Here is a 23,285-nt window from a genome sequence, read left to right as displayed (position 1 = left end):
AAGCTTGCGTTTTTTATATATATATATATATATATATGTGCTTGTGTCTGCATGGTTTCCGACGACCAATTATTTCACCCAAATAATGAGCAATATTTGAGAGAAAGGTAGCGCCTCTCTCCGGACTCTCACTGTCAGTTTGTTATAAATTAGTTCAATGCTACATCTGAGGTGGCGAATTGCAATACGTTAATACGATTCTACTTGCCACAAGCTATCTGCAGATCTTGTTGAAGTGCATATGTGTGCCGCTTTTAACAGAAAGATTTGTTACTTCAAAGTTTTTGGAATCACAATAAAAGTATTATTTTTTATTCCACCGCAGTTTTAGGAAGAACTGCGGTAGTTTACATGGTAAAGTCAATCCTTCTATGCTTCAGCAAGGTGCAAAAAATATCGGAGATATTCAAGGCAGAGTCTAGATGTGAAAACCTGCGTGTTAAGAACAATGCGCAAAATCAGAATGTGTGACTCAGGGTGCGTGGTCTGAGTTTATTGTTTTGGATACATACAAGTAAATCATGAGTTTCTTTTCTCGCCTCGCTCTCAGAACGTATATTGCAGCCACAAAAAAAGAACATTGGCGTGCATAATCTCTCGACTGAGAAAAAGTAGGGCTGAGGTGAGGGGGAGCGAGTAGCTCATATTCTCTTTCTGAGCAGGCTACTGAAAAAAATATTTATTAAGAAGTGAAGTGCGCTGTTTAAGACGCATCCTTGATTAGACTTTACAAATTCTACACAGTATCTTCACCACATAATATATGCAAAACAACAAATGGCCGTTATTACCACGAATGAGTTATTAAATGCATCCACAAAATTCAACGACTGGGATTCGAAGTTGCTGTTTCCTATTTTTCTTTTTCTACTGAACATAATTTTTAGAGCAATAAGTTGCGTCTAGCGACAAAATATTTCTACTAATGAATGAAATTCTGTGCATGAATTGATCAAATGCCGAATAAAAAGCAGAAGCAACAACCAAATCACTCATTGCATATTTTTTTTATTATTGTTGACTGTTGTTAACAATAATCAGCTTTGAAACAGCCTGTTCACATGCGTAACTGGTGACGGGCAATAGAGATAAATCTTCAAAGTGGTAATAATAACTCTGTGGACTGATTTTCCTTCAGAACCGTTACGAAATGTAACTTTGCACTGGGGTTGTGATTTTTACAGGTGACGCGCAGCACACAAGCTATTGGAATCAGTATTAACAGATTCACTTACTACAAAAACTTCATTACTTGCGGGTATTCCAATGAAATGGGGGTCATTTTTCTCAGTCAATATTCCCTTAATTCTTTCCTCGTTTGAAGCATTCAGAGAATACCGTATATCTACAGTGACGTGAAGATCATCTTCCTATGTCCTGGGAAAACAAGGGTTAGCAAAGCCGGGGGCCACGTGCCTATATACTTCTCTCCTTCGACCATTATAAGGTTCGATAAAACGTGTCTGACGTTTCTTAAATATCCCGAAATATCTGCGCAAAAAAAATTTCCTTCCCGCGCCTTACTTCATTGAGCTTCAAGCCTGGTAAACTTTTTCTGTTCCGAGCTCCATCTTTTATATTTCATGTTTTTGTTGTATATTTGTTCAAGAGGGCGACCAAAATGGAAAGGGCTTGTTTTTCACTGCTTTCACAATCCATGCCTACCTACCAGCAGACAACGGCTTAAGCATGTGCCTAGCAACAGATTATTTATAAATCTTCTAATCAACTGCACCCAAAATTGCTCGAAATATTCAAAGTGCGAATAAAGTCAGGCAGCACGCTGCTTTCTGCACGGAATAAACAAGCACCAGCATACTCGAGAACAGCGGCGTCACGACGGCAACACAAAGAGAAAAATACAACACAAGCTATCGTCGTTGCGCCAGTGTGACTGGGTATTATATACCAACTAGCCTCAAAAAACCTAATATTCTGAAGCATCATTACGGCCTAAGTTAATTAGATGCCAATGGCAGCACATGTAGAATACTTTGTTTTAAGCTGTTCGCACTTAGGCAGACCCGCCGCGATGACAGTTGTTAAGAAACGTGGCGATTGACCAAAATGACTGAAACAAACCCGACCCTGGCGGCCCTGTATCCATAGAGGCGAAACCGAAAAGGCGTCTGTGTGCTGTGCGATGTCAGTAAAGATTAAAAACTCTAAATACTCGAAAATATCCTCCAGTCCTCCACAGTGGAACCTCTCCTTCTGTTTCTATGCTTGTTTATTTGTTTTTCCTTTTCTTTCCTTTTTTTCTTCATTCTCGTTCTCTTTTCTTGCGTTGCTCTTTCTTATACACTTCCACCATCCTCTCTTCCCTTAAGACACGGTTCCGGTATGCACCGAGATATTGCCCCTTTCCTTTCCTGCAAGCGAAATAGCCTATTTAATTAGGTGGGACAACTTACAACTGAAACCTGTACGCACACGGTGGCCGCAGCGTCGTAATAAACAGAACTTTCTGACGTCAAAAGCAATTCAAAACGAGTAGAGACACGCACAATGCCAAGCAATATTGACAACAGCGAGAAATCTTTTTAGCACAGAAAAATCTTTCATTTGGTAATTCTTTAGAAGCACTTGAAAGAAATAGACAGCTGCTCGTGGTTACTGTTGTTACTTTTGTGTTGCATATCGAATGCACTCTCTTCCTCTTCGGCGCCCTGTATAGGAGACCTCGTCGAACGGGGAAATGCGATAATATTGTGTAATCGGCTGCTAGGGTATTGCCCATTTTAGGGGTAGAGTTGAGGTTATTTTGCAAACCAATTTTATACTTTCCTGAAGAAACCTCTATCAATAGGTTATTAAGGAGCCTTTGAGGAGCTTTGAGTAGCTCCGAGGACATTTATTGTAGAACATTCGAGTAGCAGTCTCTCCCCGTATTTATTTACATGTTCATAATAAAAGCTGACTTTGTGCTAGGAAGGCTCTGAACAGTCTGCAGTCGTAATGCGCTATATAACAAAAGCTCTCTGCGAGCTCCTTAATGTTGCGTGCACAGGCATCGCTCTAGAGGATAAGAAGAACGCATGGAGGTTTCCTGTTGATGTCTCTTTAGAAACAAGCAAGGAAAGAATTCTTTAACACCTTTCAGACCTTCGTTTTTCATTTTTGGTGGGGAGGGCTTGAGGGCCATGCCTTCGTAAATCCACTCTTCCTGTTTGCTTTGCACGTCATTGCAGACGGGAAAGAGGATCCGGCTGACCTGAAGAGCACCTAGAGCCCAAGGATTCACCGATATGAAAACGCGCCGGTTATCATAGCAGGTAAGGGCCAATATCTCAATAACATCCGGCAACAGGAGGCCATGCCTCAAGCCGTCTGTTGTTGTCCTTTCTCCCCATTTTTCTCGCCCTGCCTACTTCAAGGTTGTGCGTATTGTGCTAAGAGTTTACGTAGCATTAAGCTTCAACCAACTATAGGATAGGCTGAGCAAGTGTTGTTAGATACCCTCGAGCCGCATCTAGCTTCCAGATTGTTAGATTACACTGATTTCTTAATATTTCTGCTCACACAAAACCTCAAGCACATTCATCAGAGACACATCAGGCCTCTGATGGACCTACGTGGATAATAACGGGTTCTCATAGACTGAACGATGAACCAAGTTTCTTCCTTTCTAATTGTGAAATATGTAAGCTCCAGCCTGGATGAGACATCATAACCCACCTTTTCCCAAAGCTAGAAAACAATGCGCACCACAGCCGCTGGAAGTAACGCAACCAAGTTAGCTGAAATGCCTATTCGAATACACATAGCATTAGCTTCTGAATACAGTTTTTTTTTATTTAAATTCCAATTGGGGGGGGGGGGGGCTGAAAAATTATTTTGCGCTGAGTTTTGCGTTCTAATAATACTGCGACGTCAACTTCATAGCCTTTTTAACTTGTTCATTGTAATCTCAAGGTACAGCTATATATTCCAGAGACAAGGGGCAAAACAACGAATAATATAAACTAGTACTAAAATGCACAATATATAACTCAACTAAGCCAAAAAATTGCAAGCGAAGGCGATGAATAAGCATGTAGACACTTTTATTGCCCAAATATCATTGTTCCGTTCATAGAAAATAGGCAGCTCGAATAAAATTTGCCATGCAGACAACTGATATCAAAGCCAGTATGCTGCCGCCTGTTACAATCAGTTACTAAATACATCTTGAACAGCATTAAAAAAACTATTGATACAGTTGTGCTTGCAAGTAATCTGAGTAAGTAGTTTCAATCTTTATTACTTTGCGGATGATACCAAGGCAAATACCTGACGGTGTTCCAATGCAGGATTATTGCCTCTTAGCGCATGTTATGGCAAGAGGCTGTGTGCAGGGTCGGTTGAACCCTGAAGGAAAGGTAAGAATAAATGTGGTGGGATTCGTAAGCATTTTCTTAGAAATAAATATGACAGCATTTGAGATTTCATCCCTCTATATATACATATTTGAATACGGCCCATATTTTTGTGTGAATCCTTTGGTTTTCAGCTTTCATACTTCTGGCCCTGATCTGCCATAGCAGGTACAATTTCATCCTAGATGTAGAGGAGTGAACACATACTCATTTGTTCATTTTCAAATATTCTTTATTTAAACCTTTCTAAGTTATTTCGTCAATCCATATATGCCAATTTCGTCGGGCTCGCCTTCTAGCACATATTTTCTGTCTGACCCTCATTGCTTGAATCCCTTTGAAAGTTCAGCCGTTCGAACTAAAACCTTCTTGCACTCATGTCCGAAATGTCGTAGCGCTACGACAACTGAGGCTTCGGCTTTTTTTTTTTTTTTTTTGCCGCAGTGCAGTCAGTATAATTTTGGAATCGGTTAACTAACAATTTGTTTGCTTTATTGGAGCTATGGATTCTTTATTTAAAGGTCAAATTCAATCAGGTATTAAGAATTTTTTGCACCGCATTCACCTGTTGCACGACCACTGCCCAGTGAGAACACCGGATAGGTGGAGATTAAAAGGAAGAAAGATCGATAGACCAGACGCCCATCGCAAGAGCCGCGTCCGTAACAACTTCAGCTAATAAACAGCGGTGGTCATGTCATCCGCCAGAACTCCTCAGCTCTCCACAGCTCTGTCATTTCACGTTGTTTCGTTACGGGACACACCTCCCCGACCTATCAGCAATCGGGTCAAGTAACCTGGACACCTGATCACGAAGCGCTGGTTGTTTCTACTAATAATGGTAATAAAAAGAAATAAATACTGGCAAGTTTTCAAGAAACTTCTCCCCGGATAGTTCTGACTTGTCACCAATAAAAGTAACTGCGAGCTTGAATTTTCTTCTGCTTATGGTCTTACTTCGCGGAACAGCAAATTTATTACTTCCGTGGTATTAGCCGAGGCACTTTAAGCCAATAATTCTGGCGAAACGTTTCCAGCGACGTTAAACATTCGATAACTGATTCATGATTTCCTCAAATAACTGGCCCAGATGTCTGCCTCAGAGTGCATTGTTTGTTATCTTTTGAAGTACAGCCTTTGTCAAAGGTGTAGAGCCCGGGGTCTACTTCTCAGTCGTAATGGCGCTGAGTTATCATTAGTGGCGGTCTTTTTCATTGGAGTAGATAAGGTAAAAATCGCCTTACCATCAAGAGATTTGGAACACTGGAAATGCGTTAAAAGCCCCACGAAGTGGCACAAAAGCACACCTCCTGTACCCTAAACTTTTGACAAAGTCTGTACATTCCCTTTAATTTGTTAACCACATTAGTGACATAGAGCCCTCGCTTGTGACGCGCGCATTTTTTATTCATTGCTATGCTTAACCGACCTCAATATGCATACATCAATATACACCACAGAAAAAAAAAAAATCCGCCACCTCCTACGAGTATGGCTTTGACATACTAAAATTCTCTAAGCGCAGGCAAGAGCTCTAACATTGGCGACTAGTCCGGAGCACATGTCCGAGATTTAAAAAAAAATACTTCCACAAAAGTACATTCGTGCAGGCAGGGCATTAATATCACTGTGATACCAGGCCATTCGCGACCTCCAAATGCAATGAAGCCCCACGACATAGCTAAATCAAAAGGACACCCATCTTTATTATCTGGAAGCAAAAATTTAATTCTATACTAGGTGAGCGATAAGTACTTTTTGATGGTCCTTTTTAGCACGTCCCAGAAATAAACCCCTTCGCAATAGTGCGCTTGCGACAACCGCACGTGCTATCCGTGCAGCTGGCAGTCATCACAAACACGTTTGAAGCAGTTCACAGTACAGAGCACTCACAATGATCGCTGGTATGGTATGGAATACATTGTTTGCTGCTTCTTCGAACACAAACAATTTCTCCTTCAGGCACAAGGAAGGGTTTCATGTCTTTGAGGAAAGCCTGAAATCGATTCCCTCTTCGCACATTGAGAACCTCAAAGCCTCTCACGGTATCAGCTTTCACTGGATACTCGAAATGTACATGCCTGAACGCCAGCTCGAATATGCACACTGATCACGCTGTGAGAATAATCTTGCGATGCGACAATGTTAATATAATCACCAGGAGCGGCCCCCTGCGAAACGCAAAGCCATCTGTTGTTGATTCCAACAGCCTCGCACTACTACGTCTGCAGACACCTTCTCCCTTCGACCTTCCTAACAGCATCTGCCCACCTGACTCTATGCCATTGCTGCATTTACTTTATCATTACGTAAGCGTTGTATGGCTATGGCGAAGTTTCGTGTCACCAGAATTCGTCATCATGATAACGTTCGAATGAAATGAGTTATAAGAAAAAGGATGGCATCATTAGGATGAAAAAAATCTCGCTGGAGCAAAACGTTGGTGCATGTCGATAATTAGGTAATTGATTAGAGCCAATTAGAGCGTCCCACAAGCTGCATAAAGTGTAGAAAGGTTGTGTGTGTTGCGCACTGCAATCAAAATAATCTAAACCGAAGTAAACAGAACTAAATAAGCCAAAACTTGCTTGAAGTCTTAAGTTGCATTTAGGATGGCGAGGTAAACTGGGAGCATTTTTTTTTGGTCTCTTTCGCCGAGGAGAACACAGCCGACGAGTGTCGTTTCAGACTTGAACATAATAGGGGTGAGCATAGGAAACGGGGTTTTTAACCCCGAGAGGACTGCAGTGCTTGTGTCACGATGCACTACAGCTGGATGTTGCTGCAGTACAAGGGATATGAAGAAGTTTTAATTACGTTTCCGCAAGAGTTACTCCAAACTACGCATGCAATAAAAGCTTGTCAGGTAAAGTTGCCCTATCTATATATGTATACAATAGATGAAATTTAAATAGTTTGGGACGGAAGTAAGGTGTGGGTTTAGTAACTGTCTTCATCTCGCTAGGCTTCATCTCGTTAGGCACCCAAACCACGCTGTGTAAAATGGCATTGATGCAGTAGTAGAAGTAAGAGTAGTAGTAAAAATCTACCGACTGATGCGAAGAGATTGAAGCATTCGTTAGTCTCCTGGTCAAGCCCTAAGTACAAAGCTTCTTCACCTTCATCGCTTTCTGGGCTCAGCAATCAAGTAGTGCGAGTTCCAATTTAGAGGCACGGCCTTCCTTTGTGAAGTGGTGAAACCGGCGCTTGGTGGGACTATAGTACCTTAGCACACCTGAGCACATCTATAGTAGCACATAGTGTTGTAAGGGTGTTCGTGCGTTAAATTTACCACCAATAAGCGTACCACCTGTACACTAAGCTGTAGGGGGTGTATTGACGCTGCTGACACATAAGAAGGGAATGAAAGAAGGAAATTAGTAAAAGGAGGTGTATTGAAGTGCTACTGAATAATTTATACCCCATGCAAGTCTTGATCGCTCGATCACACGGCACACTGGACCAACAGCTTTTTAGTTTGGCTTCCATCGAAACGCGGCTGTCACTGCTGAGATTGAACGTGCGTCTTCGGACTCAGCAGCCAAGCGCCCCGATGACAGAGCCATCGCAAAGCGTGTTTTTCTTGGAAAATACGCCAGTATTTTCGTGCTACCAATCCTCGTGTATGTCTTGTGTTCTCCGTGAGGTGCATTCCAAAGTATCTTCCAGCGCTTATCAACAATTGCATCGCTTCGGCCACTAACCTTTCTTGCGCTCCACAGTAGGCACATGCGGCTTTTATTCCACCGTGGAGCCGCATTCCATTTGAACTGGATTTCTATCTTGCATTCCGATTCGTTTCACGTCAGCATGGTGGCAGCATCGAACGAATCCAGCGACCTACTGGTCACAGAAATAGTACGGTACCACCTCCCATGGTCGAATATACCCACTGCCTCTCGACACTGGCTGTTTTCATGCAGCATTACTGGAGCCCTGATAGTCGATGTTCCTTACCCTAGAGGCAAGGAACAATAACTTCAGAAATATCATTACTGAGTGCGCGGTAGAAGTAGGCGGTAGGATAGTTAGAGAGGATACCGGTAAGCTGTCTAAGGAGACGAAAGATTTGATTAAGAAACGCCAGAGTATAAAAGCTTCTAATCCAACAGACCAGATCGAATTGGCCGAGATATCAAAGCTAATCAATAAGCGCAAGGTGGCCGATATAAGGAAGTATAACATGGACAAAATTGAGCATGCTGTAAAAAACGGGGGAAGCCTTAAAGCGGTAAAGAAGAAATTGGGCATAGGCAAAAACCAGATGTATGCGATAAGGGACAAGGCGGGCAACGTCATCACTAATATGGACAAGATAGTGAAAGTAGCCGAGGACTTCTATACAGATCTCTACAGTAGCCAAAGTAGTCACGACCGTAATGAGATTGGCGGTAGGGAAAAACAGTCAGACGTTCCACCAGTGACGAAGGACGAGGTCAAGAAAGTACTAGAAACTATGAAAAGGGGGAAATCAGCTGGAGAGGATCAGATAACTACAGATTTGCTGAAGGACGGGGGGGATATCGTGCTAGAAAAACTGGCCACCCTGTATACTCAGTGCCTGGTGTCATCGACGGTACCGGAACCATGGAAGAATGCAAACATTATCCTCATTCACAAGAAAGGGGACTCTAAGGACCTTAAAAATTACAGACCAATCAGCTTACTGTCTGTTACGTATAAGGTATTTACTAAGGTAATTGCTAATAGAATCAGGACAACCTTAGACTGCAATCAAGCAAAGGATCAAGCAGGGTTCCGGAAACGGTACTCTACTATCGATCATATCCATACCATCAATCAGGTGATAGAAAAATGCTCGGAATATAACCAGCCCTTATACATAGCATTCATTGATTACGAAAAAGCATTTGACTCAGTTGAAACCTCGGCGGGCAGGCATTACGAAATCAGGGGGTAGATGCGCCGTACGTGAAAGTGCTGGAAGATATATATAGTGGCTGCACAGCAACCATAGTTCTGCATAAAGAAAGTAACAAAATTCCCATAAAGAAAGGTGTTAGGCAAGGAGACACAATCTCCCCAGTACTATTCACAGCTTGTTTAGAGGAAGTATTCAGAGACTTGGAATGGGAGCAGTTAGGGATAAGGGTAGATGGAGAATACCTCAGTAATCTGCGATTTGCTGATGACATTGCCTTGCTAAGCAACTCGGGGGATGGACTGCAAATAATGATTGATGACCTAGACAGAAAAAGTAGAAAGGTAGGCTTGAAAATCAATATGCAGAAGACTAGGGTAATGTTCAACAGCCTCGGGAAGGAACAGCAGTTTACATTAGGTAGCGAAATACTGGAAGTAGTAGGCGAATATGTATACTTAGGACAGGTAGTAACGGCAGATCCGGACCATGAAAAGGAAATAACAAGAAGAATAAGATTGGGATGGAGCGCATTTGGCAGGCACTCGCAGATTATGACTAGCAACTTACCGGTATCGCTCAAGAGGAAAGTATACAACAGTTGCATCTTGCCTGTACTCACCTATGGGGCTGAAACGTGGAGGCTAACCAAGAGAGTTCTACTTAAGTTGAGGACAACCCAGAGGGCTATGGAACGAAAAATGGTAGGGGTAACATTAAGAGATAGAAAGCGTGCAGAGTGGGCCAGAGAAATAACTCAAGTTACCAACATTCTAGTGGAAATTAAGAAGAAGAAATGGACATGGGCAGGACATGTAGTGCGTAGAGAGGATAACCGATGGTCGCTGAGGGTAACAAACTGGATTCCAAGGGAAGGAAAGCGTAGCAGGGGGCGGCAGAAAGTTAGGTGGGCGGATGAGATTAAGAAGTTCGCAGGGGTCAAGTGAATGCAGCTAGCACAGAACCGGGTTAAGTGGAGAAATATGGGAGAGGCCTTCGCCCTGCAGTGGGTATAATCAGGCTGATGATGATGATGATGATGATGATGATGATAGTCGATGAGGCAGTGTTTCAGTCGCTTCCCACGGATGCTTGAAAGTCGAGACTTCATACCCAAGTTAATACTAGCGAACCAGGCTGTCTAGAAATGTGAAGTGGTAGATACATCTTCAGAGATCACACTCCTAACCTTTACCATTGGTGCACGGCCTTTATATGGCCTGTACTCAGCCCGTTTGTAAGTAAAAGCAGTACAACAAAGTGACGAGCACACTAATGCACCTTCTTTACTTTCGTGCTAAAAATATGATATATATATTTCACTGCAATGACTGCATATGAATTATTTCGTGTCATTCATCCAACTTCTCAAAACGAGAAGCAAAAATCTTACTCTGTAAGGGTGCTTGTGGTTTATCTGAACAACATACACCTTTTATATAAATTTCATTAGTCCGATATGCCGAGTGTTCAAATTATACTGTTATGGTATGCTGATTTCTAAGCGAAACCAACGTTTTAGTGTTGATTTCCAAGAAGGAAAAAGTAAGTTGTACTTGTAAAACTGGTGTTCTGATTTTGGTTATTCAACGGGAGGAATCTAAATGCACGGCGTTGATCATCCTTCTCAATTTCCTCAGCTAAGGCCATTTATTTAACTTGCTAAACGCCGCAGTTAGCGTGTATGTTTTCTTTTTTCTTTCTACCATCTTAGGAACTTGTATTCTTGTGTAACTTCATGATCTGGAATTACTAGGACATGCTGTTCTTCCAAGACAGCCGCATCCAAATTTACACCCCGCTGGCCATGATGATAAATTAAACCAACCACTAGCGACAAAAACGCCTTCGCTTTGCGCACTCAATGCATGCATAGTTCTGCATACGGTGCAGAGCAACACAAGAAGTTATGGTGCTGCTTTTGGCTTCGATAAAAATAGAGTGTTTTATATTCTCACGCGAGTAATATTAGGTCTTCTTAGTGCCCCGCACACAAATCTCTACTCCCTGCGTAAATTGATTATTCCATTATGACGTCATACGTTTGAAGCACCTATTTTTCCCACTGACATCACCGCTTTGACCAAGCCTATGGTATTTGCTCAACGCTAACTCTTTAAACTCTTTTCGGACCTATATACTTAGTGAGCACTACGAGAAGCCGCTCATTGGTTTTTCCTGTCGAATAAAAGGTGCATAGCTGCTGTGCTTCCCTCGGTTAGCCTACATCTTTATAGAGCGCAAATTGTGTTATAAGTTTTCCTACGAGCCACGGGCCCCCATTCCACATCATACAGGTACCACGCGCAAGAAGTATGCGCTTATTTTAAATGTCCCTAACCTCCACAAGCCTGCAGGTTTGTCGTAGAAGTAGAAAGGTGCAAAGGTCCAATACTGTGCAGGCTTGTTTTATTTTCTATATCGATGCTATAGGAAGGGCAATACAGTCAACCAAGGTCTATGGTGCAGCTCTAACTTCGCCCACCAGCAAAGTGCAGCATAAATCCACGGGAAGGCGCGCAGTGCTTTTTGGGCTACATGTTATTTACTCCTGTCACGTGCTTCAGTTCCTGCATGCCGTGATAATGGATCACGAAATTGCCCAAATCAATCTTCTTTTTACCTCGGTCATATGAGGAAAAACCAACAGAAGCCCCAGCAGTGTCTTTGAAAATCCCTAAATGTTGAACGTTTCTGGCAACGTCAGTTCTGAAGACCGCCTTTTTTTGAGCCTTTATGTGTGAAGATTCTTCTTCGTGTCAAAGTTAACTCCAGGCCACTCTCTAGCTATCGTGTCGTCGGTTCTTCGCAGGAGCAAAGTGATATCTAACCCAATTTTTTTCTGTGTTTCCTCTATCTCACCTTATTTTTAGATCTTGCACACAATCGCGGCGCATGGCTGTCGTACTTTTTTGCCTTTGAACAATATTGAAATCTAATCTCATCCGGCCATCCGAGCCCGCTTACCGCTCCCGTGAAGCAGAGCGAAGTTGACCCCTCTTCCCGTTCTCTCGGCAGTGCCCTCGTTCTAGATATTCCGCTGTCCTTACTCCATCCCTCTACGAAAGAGATAACTTTGCCCTTCTTCTTGAATAGTTCCTGGCCGGGTGCCCGCATGCAAGGCATGCATTTCTCATAACATAGTTCACCAAGGTTGTAATGGCCAGTAATAAGCAGTAATAAGTGGCATTTTTGGCGTTCCATCAAAGCCATTCCGAGTGTGGCTTTTGTGTTATTTCAGGAAGTTACTAATCGGAATAAGTTATATAGTTTTCAATTTCAAAATTTAAATTTCATTAGCTTCAGAACGCTGTACAAAAAGCGGCGATGCGTTACAGCTTCACTGTTTAGCAGAACTAAAGCCTCTAATACTGCTGCTGCCCTTAAGAGCATAGAAATCCCAGGCATGTCGATATACACTGAATATGCAGAACATATATATTACTAAATATCTTGTGAAAGTGGCTGTCAGTGGTCATACCTCTAATGAGGGGGGAGTGGGGGGGGGGGGGGGGGCAAAATCTTTAAAGCATGCTCTTCAAGCAAAGTGGCGTTCCTCTGAAGACTACTATTTCAGTAATAGTACTGTTCGCACTTCTCTGCAGGCCAATTACCTGAAATTCGGAACACTCTTTAGTTGAACAATTAATTGTAGCCTATTATTTCGGATTCGTCATCAGCGCCTCATCATAGGTGGATTTTACGTTTATTATTCCTTGCCTTTCCTGCTAGCGTAATCAAAAATTGTGCTTTTCAGTCTCTTGAAAATTTCACTTTTTTAATCACTCAAATCGTTTCGGCTAAGATCTGCACCAGTTCGACTGAGGTTTCTTGAAATTAATTCAGGCGTGGTGTTGGTTTTCACAGCGTTCTGTTTCAATTGCTAATCGTCGGTGTTTACCTGGAATAAATGTTCTCGAGTTTTTTTTTTTTTTTTTCCTTCGACAGACATTTCTGTCTGCCTCCCGACCTATGTAGCTGACTTTTCCTCAGGCTTGATAGAGAGTGAATACATAATTTAATCGAAAATATATAGAGCAATAAGCGTCGAAAAACCGAGGCCGGAAACTACTGGAGGAATTTCTTTGACATAAGTGGCGTATAATATTAAATTTTGTTGGTATTCCAAGAAAAAAAAAAGAGAGTATTGAAAGAATAAGCATTCCATCAATATCATATAATTCAACAAACTTAAGCTGCATTTTCATACAGCAGCGAGCTTAATCTTTCGTGACATCTTGAGCGGAGCCAGGAATCAGAATGATAGATAGCCTTGAAGCTGTACAGAGTGTCGCCGACCGCCACGTGCTCGACCGGGCTCTCGAGTAGTGCCGAGGCATGTGTGCAATACTATAGATAAATGCCCTCCCTTTCATAGGAGTGGCAGGGGTTTATCAGGCGCTCTTGAGCAATTCTTACACGGGGCTGCATGCAGCAGCCTGCCTTGCTTGTGCAGACTCCGCCAGCCGGAGGCGACACTTGAACCTCTAATCGCATGCGAGCTGTTTCTTTCTTTCTGGTATGTGTTCAAGAAGTGATTGCGGCACTAACCCTTTTGGTGGGGCTGAACATATTGTGCTAGCTAACTATGGAAGCGCTTGCAGCTTGTCCTCCCTACAGCTCAGGAGAGGGAATGCGCCATAATTTCTGTCATATAGGGCCCTACCAAAATTTAATTTAATGCTAAAGTTTTGTCCTAGGAAGAATATATCGTATTTTAATGTCTTACACATAAAGCAACTTTTGCAATAAATGTCTGCTGCCAGACGTTCTCTAGTTTTTCGTCAGCTGCCATAGCGCAGCTTGCTTATACATCTCATTTCTTCTTTCGAAAAATGTCGCGGGTCTTCTCTTGCAACTGAATTTTGCCTTTCTGGTATCATAGTCCGCGAAGACAGAATGCTGGCGTGTGCCCACAGCAGGAAGTCAGTGATGCGGTGTTGGGGGGAGCCGTGGTCTATCGGGAACTGTAGTCTACTTGCCTCTTCACTGATTCTTTCTGCGGTTTTTTTCCTTGCGATGTCCTGCCAAGGGGTCTGCAAACATGTTCTATTAAGTTACATTCCTTTTAAAAAGAGAATCGATGCGAAGAATGGAATGCATACCACTCTATTTTCTACTAAATTATCAAAGATAGCTTGTTTTCCTCTACGAGCTTGTGTAATTGTTGTGGGGTTCCAAGCGGACACTCTTTTAAAGCTTTCAGAACAACGTAGCCCCCTTCTCCCCCCCCCCCCCTCCTCTGCCGAAACCAACAATAACTAAAGCGCGTGAGATTCACAATCTCGTATTGACTGCCAACTCAGTTTGTATGCAAGGTATGCAGTACTGAGTGGTTATAGTCATGCAGTGAAAATTTTATTTCCTTCGATGAGATTTGAGCGTTGCGGAGTATACCCCTGCTCACCCTTTAGTGTTGACTTCAAGTTTATGGCTGTACTATGAGGCTTACGGTGGCACTTTTCATGAAACCTTTAATTTATATATTTATTATTCAAATACCCTAACGGTTCTCCGGGGAGGGTATTACATGGGGGGGGGGGGGGGGGGGGGGACACGAAACACTTTGATAATACTTAGTTCAAATTCAAAAGAGCAGAAAAGAAAGAAACAAAGAATTCTCTAGACATTTGGTGTGGAATTTCGTATTCCTGTATGAAGACGTAATGACAGCTGAAAGGGCACCGACCAAAGGTAGAGGGGGAAGTCTTAGTTCGTATGTTCTCCGCCCAGGCAAAGACAAATCCACCTGTAGAAACCTTGGCTCGACCTGCGAACTGAGCCCCCCCCCCCCCCCCCCCCCCCTCTACTCTTGTTCGGTGCTCTTTCATACCTCGTAGCCATCTTCTTCCTCTCGTTCTACCTGTATAAAGACGTGTAAGTGAGGCGGATTTGATTCGCTAGTGTGGTCTAACTTCACCCTCGGCCTCCATCTTTTTCTGGGGCGCAGGTAACGATCTTGCGTAAGGTCGGTCAGAGCTCTGAAGCTCTGTCAATTCATATCCATAAGGTTTCGCAATTTCTGCTCGCCGCGCAGAAGCGATTTCGCGTGGTTCAAAGCGCTCGTACAGGCGCTTTTATCGGTCACATCACCTGCATGTAGTATCACCTCTACACAGTGACTCCAGGTAAAAAACAAATGAACCTATTATTCTATCAGGACAAGTATTACGCTTCAAATGGCTCCAATTTTTTGCTTATCAAAGCCTCTTTTGCATAAACGCGCTCTGAAGTCTGTGAACTAAGACTTGCATCCTGGACTCTTTTTAACCGTTAGGCCCTTCTGGGATATCTTGAAGACATAGCGCAAAAAAGATGGAGACAACTAACGCAGATGTAGACATGTCTACATCTGTGTTAGTTGTCCCCGTCTTTTTTGCGCTATGTCTACAAGAAACTGCTACCAACTAGCCCAAATCAAACATCTGTTCCTTCTGGGATATTTTAAGATACATTTATACACGTTTTGATGAGATTAATCAGAGTTTGCAATGTCCAGCAATTTTTTTTTTTATGTTTCCGGAGGTCGTACCGGCTGTGTTTTTAAATATAGTTTGGAAATAAACTTTGGGTACATTATTGATAGAAATAGTCGAAGCGCATGGTTCGTGACCATAGAAAACCAATGCGGTTAGTTTTTAAATATCTTCGAGGCATGTTGTTCCATAGCAACGGCGTGCTTCCGATGGAACGCACAAGTTCGTTCTGAAGTTTGTCCTGAGCTTCCCATAAGTAACTAAGGCTGCAATAAAAATAAACTGGGCAGGTTTCTGAATAAAACAAGCAAGAAAACTACAAGCTTTCCAGTGGAGGATTCGGATATATTGTTTGTTATCATGCAGAATATATGTGAAAAAAAAATTGCGTTCTAATATTAATTCACAGAACTTGGGTGCACCTTAATTTAATATGCTGAGACAGATTATTATTTTGCATTCTCTTTATTTATTACAGTGCATCACAAGTCAATCATAGGGTAACATGGCAGTCAAAACCATCTTCTCGTTACGTGCCTAGTCATCCGTCTCTCTTTTTGTATATATCTGCGCCATTAGCAAAAGATGTGCCATTTCGAGCATCCCTGGATGCTTACAGATCATTTGAAATTTTTGTAAAAACGTCTACAGTATACTGCAACCAATGATCAGGAGAGCTAGAAAAAAATATTTTATTCAGAGTTTTCATTGAGAATATCGGCGCCTATGCTTACGAATTCTGTCCTCTCTTGACACGACATAGTCAGCTATGCTGTCAGAACTTCACACCAGAATTTTATTCTTTTTGGATCTAGTCAAAGGACAGTTTAAACAGTTTCAGCAGCAATGCACACTTAGCTACTAAAGTAAAGAAATAGTTACGGGGAACACTTACAGATTGCTTGCATACTCTGAATGAGAAAGACTGGGACGGATTAAAAAGTGTGTTTAGGAGGAATAAGAAGATAATTAAGGACGATTAGTGGTATTAACGTGTATATACTGCAATGAATATCTACAGGACCTCAGCGATCACGAGACTGTCCCTTTGAAGTCTAGTCTGCTTTCATGGACGAATGTTTTTTTTTTTTTTATTTTGACCTCGCAGCTACCACCACCGAGCTCCTTTGCTAAAGGGACATAGAGGAATTTTTGTAGACTCATGAATGCTTTCAAGTGCGTCAATTATTTGGCCCTTCTTTATACAGTACTGCCCCTTACTTTCGCATTCGGTTTGTGACATTTAACCCGAGATATTAAGAAAAAAAAAGTCAAATCTAACCACAGGGGCATGTGCTGATGCATTCGCGCTTATCCGCCCTTTCTCCCTCTTGGAACATGGGCGAAACGTTCCTAATTTTACACAGCAGCTTACTAGTTTAACGTACACATATAAAAGATTGTCATAGGTGCGATGGGCTGGCCCAGCTGCATTCTGTAGAAATCACCTGACTGCTAAACACTGTAACTCTCTTTTGTTTCCTTGTGGCGCCACACTATCAGGCGAGTCTATTTCCCGTGCCAATCCCTCGCACAAATGCATCAGATCTGCTTAGCACTGATATCTACAGCAGCCACGACGAGTCGCCTTATCAGACGCGCGCAACCAAGGAAATATTACCGCAGCTTCTCGAAGCTCGACGTGCCGCTGGGTAGGAGTTGTGCATCACCGATCGAGCCACGTAAGAAGGGAGCGAGGACGAGGGTGTGAAGAGAAATATCCACGGTAAAAAAGGGCTCGCATCGTCGTTTCCCTTGCTATGGGCTATCTTGAGAGGTAAAGAAAAAAAGAAGGGAAGAAAAAGTTGTCCTTGATAATGAGCAGTAATTGGTTTCTGCGACGCGAGAGGGCGCCACGATACCTCCCAAATCGGCTACTTAGACAAATGACTTCGGTTACGTCAGTGACGTAATACTCCACTCCTATGGAGCCGACCCGCAGAGCCATCCAGCCAGTTTACCATTTGGCGCGGCGCCGAGCGTCGGCTGTTTCACGGGCGAGAGCAATCATCTGTCGGTCGCCGGCGACGACGAACCGTCGCAGCTGTACACGTGCCTAGCTTCCGGAGGGGCCGGCTGCTACCCGGGACGCGCCAAGCGAAGGCCTGTTTTGCCTTTATTGAGCTCTATTGCTGCGGCTGCAGCGTAGTTGTTTCCGGCAAGTGGAGGCTCGCTAGGAAACCTGCTGCAAACCCTCGGAGCGGAAACCGGTTGTTTTGCTGCACGCTAACGCCGGCGTCTTTGTAGCTGTGCCTCGCTCTTTGGCAAAGATCAGCATGTCGTATTCGGCGCTGACTGAGGTGAATTTCCATTACCCGCGTCTCGCACTCGACGATGACCCCAAGAAGCAGGCTACGGTAGAGAACATCGTGCATCCACTCGTATTGAACGTGCACACTACCTCCAAGATCCGTGATGTTTTCAACAGCGAGATCGATCTGGGCTTACAGAAGAACCCTCGGCGAGCTTCCTCGCTTCAAATGGAGAACACCTACCTCCCCGAGCTTCCCGATGGCACCGAGAAAGGAGAGTTTCTCGCCTTGGACTTGGGCGGCACCAACTTTCGCGTCCTCCTTCTTCAACTGGATCCCGAGGGTGAGAAGCAGTTTCATGTCAAATACTACTCTGTTCCGGAACCCATAAGACTTGGACCTGGCGAGAAGTTGTTCGACTTCTTAGCCGACTGTATTCACGATTTCATGGAGACAAACAATCTAATGGGAAAGCATTTGCCCCTGGGTTTCTGCTTCTCATTTCCGATGGTTCAGAAGGCGCTCAACGTAGGTATTCTGGTCACATGGACGAAGAGTTTCAACTGTAGTGGTGTAGTTGGTGAGGACGCCGTTCAGATGCTCAAAGATGCAATCGACCGCAGAGGGGACATGGAAATTGACATAGTTGCCGTCGTCAACGACACGACAGGTACCCTCGTCAAAGGCGCCTTCCTGGACCACGAATGCGCTATCGGACTCATCCTGGGCACCGGCAGCAACGCGTGCTACTTGGAAAAGATTGAGAACATTCAGAAATGGGAGGGTGACAAGACTGGCATCCGCGAAGTTGTCATCGACGTCGAGTGGGGTGCGTTTGGTGACAACGGTGTGCTTAACTTCATCAAGACTGAGTTTGATCGTGCCGTCGACGAGAACTCTCTTCTGGTGAATTCTTTCACTTTCGAGAAACTCTTCTCGGGCAAGTTCCTTGGCGAACTGGTGCGTCATGTATTGGTGAAGCTGATCCGGGAGCGCGTCCTCTTCGATGGCAGAGCATCAGAGACAATCCTTACTAAGGGCACTTTCACCACGGCTGACGTCTCCCACCTTGAAGGAGACGACGGCGACGGTCGGGCTCCTGAGATCTTGGCCAGACTGGGCTACATACGGGTCACGGAAGACGACATAGCTATTGTGCGTTACGTCTGCGGAGTTGCCTCGGCGAGGGCGGCTTTGCTTGTTTCCATCTGTCTAGCGGAACTGTTGAATCGTATGCAGAAGCCGACGGTAACAATCGCCATCGACGGTTCACTGTATAAGCACCACCCTAGGTTCCACAGGCTGATGACCGATTTCATCACTGTACTCGCACCAAACCGACCTTTCAAGCTAATGCTTGCGGAAGATGGCAGCGGCAAGGGAGCTGGCCTTGTGGCCGCTGTGGCAGACAGGTTGCGACGTACGAAGCAAAATGGCTACCACTAGAACTTTGTGCATCAGTTATGCCCACCTTGTGTCGGCAAAAGGCTGTAATGTATGCTTGCGTTTTTGCCCTGTACAGTGTCGTTGTGTAAATACAGATTTGTGTTGACAATCAACCGTCCGTATGTTAATTGCATCTAGTAAGTGTTTGCTTGGCGCAGTATATGATGGCTTTGCGCTGCACATAATGTGCATCAGTCAATTGCTTGTTTTATCACTAGGTTGCTAGTAGTACTAGTAGTAGTAGAATTTGGCGCTCCTGAGAGCTTCTCCAGGTGATACTAGAATAGGATAGTCGTAATGCATAATGAATTTTTAATATTTTCCTTCAATGGCCTCAGCATTTATTACATTTGAGCCTATTGCGGTGAAATTATTATAATGCACGCTATTATTACGGTAGGTACTTCTGTTACACATTCTACTCGCGCAGTAGCAAAAAGACTGTAATAATTAATATATTACGATTGTGACTTTAAATCCTTTCACCCCGTCAAACCTGATACTCAAGAATATCGCACTCACATTGCAGTAATATACAGTTTAGCTTACCGGTCCATAATACCTAGCATGCCTCTTTGTTTCGATTGGTATGTGTAAGCAATAATATGTATGCTTCCATTTTTAGAGACACCATAACGAAAATAATAACCTAGGAACTGTGAAGCGGTACAAATGATTTCCTTTGGAGCCTTCTGTGTGGGTAACAAATATATCTTCATATGTATTCTGAGCTGTACAAGAAAGAAGCCAACAGGAGGCGAGGCCAGGGAAAGCGTATAGGATCTTTTATTTTTCATTTTGCAATTGACAATTCGGGTCAATAGCAAAACTAAACAAAAGGTCCCATGCACTTTCTTCTGTCTCGCCGATTTTTGGCTTCTTTCCTCTTTCCTTCGTTTTCATAACAAGCCCCTCAAATTTCAGCTCCAAGCTGTGCAAGATACTTAAATCGTGGTATAATTCATCTATTGTTCTAATATTCGCCTCAGTTAGAGCAATGGACAAAAAAAAAAACAAAAACAAAGGAAATCACGGGCGTTGTTCGTCTTGCTGTTTGTTACCTCCTTTGCACTTAATGGTATGAAAATGGTGTTTAAAGAAGCAGTTCGCATTTTGTTAATACATATCGCTTAGCCACATCGCCAGTGTTTTCTTTGTTTTTCTTATGTTTTCGATCAATACAGCACTTGCAGCTGACAACGATTACATTGTGCTCCAGAGTTCCGCTGTACCCTTGAGAGCTGCTGTTAAGAGCTCGAACCAAGTGATGTGGCCTCAAGGTCGACGCGTGTCGCGTGACAGCCGCTTTCTGCTCTTGTTTATCGACGATCGCACTGGGTCGCCGGTGCTGACGAGCAGCACACTCACGGTTATGGAAAGGACAGACGTCTCCAAATTGCATCATCTAAACTTGCATAATGAATCCCTATTTCGGGTGCGCCCTCAACAATTCGCGATGCCCATATGCTGCATAGGGCTCGTGTTCAATCCTGTAGCGTGTATACTGTTCGGTCCGTTTCAGTATAAACGCGCCTCATCATGTGGCCAGACGAAAATCGGCACGATCGCCTACTTTAGAACCGAGCAGCTACACAAAAAAAATGGCGCGCCTTCAAGTTTTACACTTGTTTACGGATTCCTGCACACACCTACGTCAATCCGCCCGAGCCGTGGAGCATGTCTCAACCTTGAATGATGTAATTAAGTGCCCATAGAGTAAACACTAGCGCGTATACGAACCGCGCTGGTTTTATTACCGCTTTGCAATGTTCAGTCAATGATGACTGTTTAGGCATTTTCAAAGCTTGCACCCAATTACCGGCAAGCGGGCACTCATTTTCACTGTAACAAACTGTCTTTTCACACGTTTTAGCTGTAACTACGTATACCATCGGAACCGTGCAGCATGGCTAAGGCTAGCCTTCGAACATCAACATCTAAAACCGCTCTTTAACAAGTCCAGGTTTCTTTAAATAAAGCTTTCTTGATTTGCCTCCTTCTCATGCCTTGCCGTAATTGCTGTTATGGTCAGTCAGCTGAGCTGACACATTGTGGGCGTGCCGGCGACTGCCTCCAAAACAAGAGGACTGCAGCTATGAAATATGATCGATGGTGTTTTTTAGTAGGGCAGTTTGCAGCAACGCGCAATGTATGCATTCTTCCAACCTGCGTGCCAGCGGGAAAATTGCGGGGAATGCAGCCAGACCACTCTAGCCGGAGGGGGGACGATTATTTTACAGTTGGTGTTTAGCTCTCTCCGATTGCGCAATCGATACCGCGTGCAGAAACCGGACTCCTTTTGAAGTACGTGCGCCGTCGGGGACGCTGCTACAGGGAAGCTTGAAGCAAGCATAACATCACGGATGACGGCTGAGCGGACGTCAAGCGTTTGGTGGGCGTGAGCAGTCTGGCTCGGGTCCAAAAACTAGTTCAGCGCACGCCGTCCCTGGAGGATTTCGCAATGCAATTAAGCTAGACTTCGACGGCCCTAATTATAGCGTTTCAGCACGTATTCTGCACATCGGAAAGACGGACCGTTTCCGCGTATTTCTTTACCCATGAGTACTCTTTTTTTTTGACCTTCAGTCGTGTCTTTGTAAGGGCGACGTTGTGTGATAAGATAAATGTCCGCGAAAATTATCTGTGGCATTTCTATTTTTCGTTGTTGGCGTATTGCCTGTAAATATCTATTGTGCGAGTGGATAAATAGCAGGATTGCGAGAAACGGCAGAGATTCTTGTGGATTGGAGGCTTGTTGGCAGAAGATACTGGAGGAAAAATTGTATGTGAAAAAGTGGCTCAGATTTTGACTCGTTTTCAAGCCCCTTTTTATGTGGTCGTTAGCTTTCACTATTGTTTGCAATTAGACCTGAGAAAGAAGTTCCTGGAACCCCAGCCACTTCTTTTGCCTTTGATCTACCTTTGAACTACCGAAGGCAGTATTTCAAGACACCAAGTATACAGAGTATATCTTGAGCCAGGCAAGACATTTAATGCTTTTAGGCTAGAAAAATCGATAACAATGACGCCCGCGCCACATATTATTTGTTTAGACTTCACGAATTACAATGTGGGGCCCTTCCCACACATGCACCCGAGGTTCCAAGCTTGCAGGACTTCTAGCAAAACATTCAATTGTATCACTTGTTAGCGGCTGACTTACTGCGACAAGAACTTCCTCCTGGGCGGCGGCTGTGCGAACCTTGAACCACACGTGAGCGCCCCGTGTGCCGTGAGTGCGTCTCGGAACATGTAAACCGACAACCTCCACCTACAGCTTGCCTCCGAGGGGTCGGCGCCGCGCCGTACGTGTTTGCCTTATTTTAGTTGTAGTGTTTTCGTTTTGCATGGGCCTAGTGCGGCAGCGAATGCAGCGCCCATGTTTTTGTACGAGAGAGTGCGAGCACGAGACTCCAAGCAGCAGTACGCTGTGCGGCGTCAACTAGTGCGGACGCTCGGCAAAGGAAACGTGTGAAATAGTGAAGCGAAGAGTGAATTTGTAATCTAGGTATCATTTTGAATTTTACCTTTTATTATTAATGTGCGTTGAGTGCTTCCTTTTTATATTTTCCTCTTTTTTTTTTTCCTAACACACTAAATGACTTACCTCCGAGGCCTGACGACTGCCAGCAGCATCAACCTGACCTTTGTAACAAGTTAATTTCCAACAAAGTTGGCTAGCGCACCGATCAGGAAACACGTGGAAGTTACCGTTGCCCAGATCTCCTATCAGCTCTCTGTGTGCAAACAGCGCAAAAAAAATTATATCAACAGATTGGGATGCATACAAAGACGCAGCAAGCAGAGGAGTTACTGCCGCACCGCGGAATGACTAACTAATGCTCAAAATTGCTCATTGCATGAGAGAAAT

General features: G+C 43.8%; 1 long non-coding RNA gene and 1 pseudogene across 2 annotated transcripts in view; both read left to right on the top strand.

Annotated features, from left to right (window-relative positions):
- Positions 1-23,285, top strand: part of LOC146208451 (uncharacterized) — a 138,407-nt gene that overhangs the window by 34,146 nt on the left and 80,976 nt on the right. For both annotated transcript variants that reach the window (XR_014704989.1, XR_014704988.1), the window contains exon 2: positions 3,192-3,275. This is a non-coding gene — a long non-coding RNA (uncharacterized LOC146208451). The remainder of the gene's footprint in view (positions 1-3,191; positions 3,276-23,285) is intronic.
- Positions 17,656-19,527, top strand: LOC146208456 (hexokinase-4 pseudogene; annotated as a pseudogene).

Source organism: Amblyomma maculatum, chromosome 1 (genome assembly GCF_055883805.1).
Source record: "Amblyomma maculatum isolate TAMU_Amacu chromosome 1, ASM5588380v1, whole genome shotgun sequence".
NCBI lineage: Eukaryota > Metazoa > Arthropoda > Arachnida > Ixodida > Ixodidae > Amblyomma > Amblyomma maculatum.
Note: the sequence above shows the minus strand (reverse complement) of the source record. Positions and strands in the feature narration are given on the sequence as shown.